Consider the following 6,000-nt stretch of genomic DNA (forward strand, 5'->3'; position numbering starts at 1 on the left):
CTAGAACATGATCACCATGCACCAACTTATTAATGTCTTTGAAGTTCAGGTGCGATAGGCGTCGATGCCACAACCAGCTTTCGTCAGTGTTCGCCTTTGACAGCAGACATATTGCTGGTTTTCCTCGAATTGGGTTGAGATTTAAAGGATACATCTCTCCCTTGCGTTCAGACTTCAACATAGCCCTTTTAGTTTGCTTCTCAATTATTTCTGATCCCTCATCATCGAATGAAACCTTCAAACCAGTTCCCACAACCAATTGTGATACACTTATGAGGTACTTTTCGAATCGAGAATTCTCCGTTGGTTATCATTCCATATCCTTTGATTGTGCCATAAGAGTTATTTCTATACTTCACACATCCACCATCCTTAAGGGACCGAAACTCCCTCAGCTCTTCCCTCCTTCCTGTCATGTGACGCGAGCAGCCACTGTCTATGTACCATTCGTCATCGAACTGCTCGTCACTAATAACCTGCAAATTCAAGCAGATTTAGGAACCCAAAGTCTATTGGGACCTGGTGAGTCTTTTACAGAAAAAGGAATAGCAGTGGAAATATCAACCAAATAGGTTCTTTTGATTAGAGTGGTTTGGTCTTTTCTTTTGATGGTATACACCTTGATTTTGTTTTTATCTTGTTTAAATTGTGGTGTATTAGATGGTGTGTTGTTAGATGGTTTTGGAATATTCTTTTGAATCCTAGGGTTAGTTGACTTTTTCTTGTTGTTTATATCAGAATCTGAATCAAGCTTTCCCTTTCCTTTGATGTCCTTCACTAAATTCGGTTTTCTTTGGGAGTAGGAAGGACTGAAACTTGACTTTCGGTTGTTAGCCACGACGTTGTGACCGAAACCTGATGTTCGGTTCTGAGCTCTGGTGTTGGAACTGAAACTAGACATTCGGTTCTGAGTTTTGGAATAGTAGGAGTTTGGACTAAAATTTTCTTTTCCTTTTGGCTTGCCCTTTTCTATGACAATTGAATCTTTCTTGGAAGGAACGTGGTTAGGGTTTTGAGATTGCCAATACCGTTTTCGCTTATTCATAATTTTCATGTATCTCTGATTTCTTTGGCGTTTCTGTTCAGCTAACTGCTTTTGAGATTTATAAATATTGAAGCTTGATTTTGGCTTCTCCTTTTGAGTTTCGGCAGTCTTGGGAGGAACATTCGGTGTTTTCTTTGGTTCTTTAGGTATCTCTTTTGTTCCACTTGTGCTTGGTTTGTCAAAACTCGAGGGTTTGTTGATGGGTTCAGCAACATATCTACCTTTTACCCTCCATGAGGTTTGCTCCGATAAGCCGATGGTTTCGTATGCGTTATCAATAGGGGCTGACCAGAAATAATCGTCGCACCCTTCAGCATTATCTGTGTCGACCAAGATTTTTAATTCTGCTGTTTGTTTTGCAGTGACCCCTGTAACAGCATATACCTGATTTGGCACAGTTTGAACCTTTTGATAAACCATTGCTTTCTCTTTGAGTTTCTGTGGCTTGTCCTTTGACAGGCGAGCGTATTCAACCGAGTTTTCAGATATGAGTGGTTTCTCATTCTCGGTTTCGCTCTTCATAAATTCAGAGCAATCAACCACGTCTTCTACCGGGATTTCGCTCATCTCACTTTCCTCATCAAATTCAGACGTGTTTTCTAAGCAGATAAAAAATTAAAGACGTAATGAAGAACACAGGAATGGTTTAACTGATGTCGAATGATTAAACTTTAACACCTCAGAAGAGCTCGATTAAGAACTTCGACTGTAGAGGTGTTTAGGGTTACAAAGCAATAACAACTATATTCATTTTATGTTCTGAAATTAATTTGGCGTTAGACGACTCAAATGATTGAATGGTCTCGGACTTAATTTTTAACCTATCATTTTCATCTAGAAGATTTTTGAGCATACACTTATGTTCCTTAGAGTCAATGAAGGAATATATCTTGTCTAGTCCGATTTTATAAGCGATGAATGTCTCTTCTGAGGACATTATGGATTCACATTCAGTGATGACCTCATCCTCCTTAAATTCAAGGAAGGGTAAGATCATCTTATGAATCTTTTTCCCTATTCCACAACTTAAGTGCAACTGAGCAATATTTGTATATAAGCGTTTAGCAATTAAACAAAAAACATTCCTTTGTTTCAAAAATTTTAAATTGTCTCATTGCAAATAAATAATTTCATCCCTAGCCCTATTTAACTCCGTCTCCTTCAGCTCAATCCACATCCTTCTTTCCTCACTGTTTGAAGACACCCTGCTGAGTTGGTCAGTTAGGTTAGAGTTCGCTAAGCTAGTTTGCATAAGACTACCACTTAAGTTAGAAAATCTAAATTTTAATTCATTTAATTCTTCTTCATAATTTGTTACTGGAACTTTAAGTGATTCAAGGATGGATTGTACCTTTTTGATCAGCCGATCACAGTCGTTGATCTTCTCACTCACGGGCTTGGCTGCAAAGCACTTGTCCTCAGTCAGGTTCGACTCCTTACTCTCACTTTCGGTTGGTCTTCCAGCTGTAACCATCAAACATTTTCCAGCCGAACCAGTATCCCTTGCCACATAAGCTCTTCCATGTGTGGGCTTTCTCACTTCTTCATCCTCAGAATCGGTTGACCAGACTTTGACGCCACCGAACTCATCTTCATCCACATTTTCCTACACAATCAAGGCATTCATTGAACTGTTAGTTGCCTTCTTTTTCTTGATTTCTTCCAACTTTCGCATGTAATATGCCTCATCATTTTCACCATCTCTTTTCTCAGCCATCTTACTTAGCATGCAATCTTTGGCAAAGTGGTTCTTGCCATGACAGTAATTGCAGTCGAATCCAGAGTCTCCTGCAAGCTTGCTTTCCTTCTTGTCGTCGTCCTTTTGAGAGGTATTCTTCGTTTCTTCTTTCACCTTCTCAGAACTGTAACTTCCTTGCCAGTTTCGGTTCTTATTGACAGGGAACTTCTTTCGTGCAAACTTCTTTGGATTGGTGACCATCATAGCATATTCTTCGCTTGTAAGGTCACACTCAGACATATCTGACTCCTCCTCTTCTTCTGCAACACTTTTGCCTTTTGAGACAAGGGCCAACGATCCCACACCCGAAACTATCTTCGCCTCCTTGGTTACCACATTCTCATGGGATTTAAGTATTCCCACCAGTTTCGCTAGTGAGTATGATTTAAATTGTTCGTGAGCTTTCACTGTTGAAACCACTGCCATCCATTCTGGTTTCAAACCATTCATGAAGGTTACCTTTTGCTCGATCAATTTTCTTTCTATACCATGCTTGATCATCTTGCTAAGGAGATGATTGAAGCGATCGAAGGTTTGTATCAGTTTCTTTTCAGGTTTCTGTTCGAAAACTCCAAATTCAAAGAGCAGCAAGGTTTGAATAGAGTGTTCTAGATCTTCATCGGTTGAGTAGAGTTCCTTCAACCTATCCCAGATTTCTTTAGCCGTCGTGCATGAACCAACTAACCGAAAAGTGTCAGATTGCAATGTGAATCTGATCATTCTCATGGCTTTCACATTACATAGCAAGTTGTCCTTTTCATCCTGCAGCATCTTATCTACGTCTGCCACAAGCTTAGTATATTCTTTTTGAGTCTTCACTGTTGTGTTCGTTCCAGAGTGAACAAACGGCCCAAGTGTAATTGCTTCCCAGATGAGATAACCATTATCTTCAGATCCAACCACGTAATCTTCGAAGTGATGCGCCCACACTTCATAGTCTTGGGTGTAAAGAATGGGAACCCTTGTAGTGGATCCAATGCTGTTAGAGATGTTGATGGGATTAGTTTGAGAATCTTCGTGAGACATGGTGAGCCTTTCCTTAGAACCGCTAGAATCAGACCTGTAAACTTGAGGTTAGGGTTTTATCAAACACAAGAGTTACCGTCGACAGGAAGAAGACGACTTCTTTATATTCGATAAAAACGGAAACCCTAAAGAATTCTTAACACATAAGGAATGTGTATTGATCACACAATCTCCTGCTCTGATACCAATTGTTAGAACAAAGTTCTTATCGGATCGATAGATTCTAAGCAGATAAACAATTAAAGACGTACTGAAGAACACAGGAATGGTTTAACTGATGTCGAATGATTAAACTTGAACACCTCAGAAGAGCTCGATTAAGAACTTCGACTATAGAGGTGTTTAGGGTTACAAAGCAATAATAACTATATTCACGACCGTATCTAAGGCATACATGCATGCACTATTTATAGCTTAACCCTACATAATAATCACGGATGGACAGGCCCAATCCGGATTTACAATACTAAGCCCATGACGCAACATAACATACCCAACATTGCCATTTTTGTGATTTAAAGCTGGAAGAATGAAGCAAAGGCTTGGAGTTGCAGAATGAAGGTTGGAGGTCCAGAGCTAAGGACTCATTTCTGTCTTCATAGAGGTATAAAGCTTGTACCTTGGCTGTTATTCACTTAGATCTCCTTCTTAGCTTATATGTTGTCATTTTTGGGCCATTTCCAGGTCAATATGAAATTTTAACCATTGGGGATGAAAGGACTTTAGATTTGGGCACTCTTAAGCTTTAGAAGCTCAAAGTTGCCACCTTTATTCAGCCATGGCCCCATTCTATAACTTAGACCTTCATTTTGACTTGGATTGGGTGTTTTAGCTTGATAACACCATGCATGTACGTAGAGTTAGCAACTTTACGTGTAATGTTAGTCTAAGGAGTCCAGATCTATGAGTTAGAAGCATTGGAATGGATTAGAATCGACTAAATGGATATGTCACATGGAGGACTCGACGAGTTGTTATGGGACTCGGCGCGTCGGGCCGTGAACCTTAACTCATTCTCTGGTTATGAGTGAAACCATTGATTTTAGGAGATGACTCAGTGAGTTGGACAAGATTAGGACTCGGAAGCTGAAGAACTCGACGAGGCCAAGGAGGGACTCGACGAGTTAGAGTCGATATGTCCCAATGTTATGACAGGAAGAACTCGATGAGTCTGGGAAGGGACTCGACGAGTTGACTTAGTTGACCACGTGTCTGAGTTGTTCATGAACTCGCCGAGTTGGGGTTGACTGGGAGTTGACCTTGACTTTGACTTTGACCAGGATGTTGACTTTGACCGAGGGTAAAATGGTAATTTTACCCTGAGAAGGATTATCAGATTTTGACTAAAAATTATTGTGATAGTGATAGCTGGGGAGTTGTTGGAGCAGCTATCAGATATTCCTCACCGCGAGTTTTTGCAGACATCTTTGGAAAGTGAGTTTTCTCCTGTAGGAACGGGTCTAAGGCACCAATGCCGGCCCGTTTAAGTTAGTAGTAGTTCTGGATTACGGTCCGATGCGGGCCGTGGTTCAAAGAAGAGTTATATGTTTTTCCGGATCTCGATCCGATGCCTGGGCAGTCCCGAGGAATGCTTGTATGTGACATCCCCATTTTCACAGCCAGAAAAGACCGATTTGTTTATGCTTTGTTTTAAAATCAGAGTAATCGTTTACAGAAAACAGTTGCGGAATGTGTTCCCAAAACAAAATGTGATAAGAATTTATCAAAGCATTTCTTTAGAGAAATGTATTTTCATTAAATAACAAAATCTCGGGATGTCATGTTCCGATACAGACCAAAAGCATAAACATTATAAAATAGACCTTACAACAGTTATTTATAACTACTGATCTACAATCCAAAATCTCTCGTCAAGTCCACCAACTTATACTCTTGTGCCATTACCTGTAATGCAAAGAAAACTGAGTGGGTCAGGCTTGGGAGCCCGGTGAGCATATAGGATTTTCAACCCACAATAATATAATTATTATATTTAATCATCAAACAATCAACCCAATTACCCATCCCCATTATCTTCTTTATTTCTTAAGGTTTTACCCTAAGAATCAACTATTCTTTATTCATTCGTTCCTAAGGATTGACCTAAGGAATTGGCACGAAGTCCATTGCTGCCAAAGTTTATCTATTAGGTACTAAATCCATAGCTATCAGGTGCTAAATCCATAGTCAC

This window comes from Lactuca virosa, chromosome 8 (assembly GCF_052849685.1).
Source record: "Lactuca virosa cultivar CGN04683 chromosome 8, Lactuca_virosa_CGN04683_v6, whole genome shotgun sequence".
In the NCBI taxonomy this organism is placed as follows: Eukaryota; Viridiplantae; Streptophyta; class Magnoliopsida; order Asterales; family Asteraceae; genus Lactuca; species Lactuca virosa.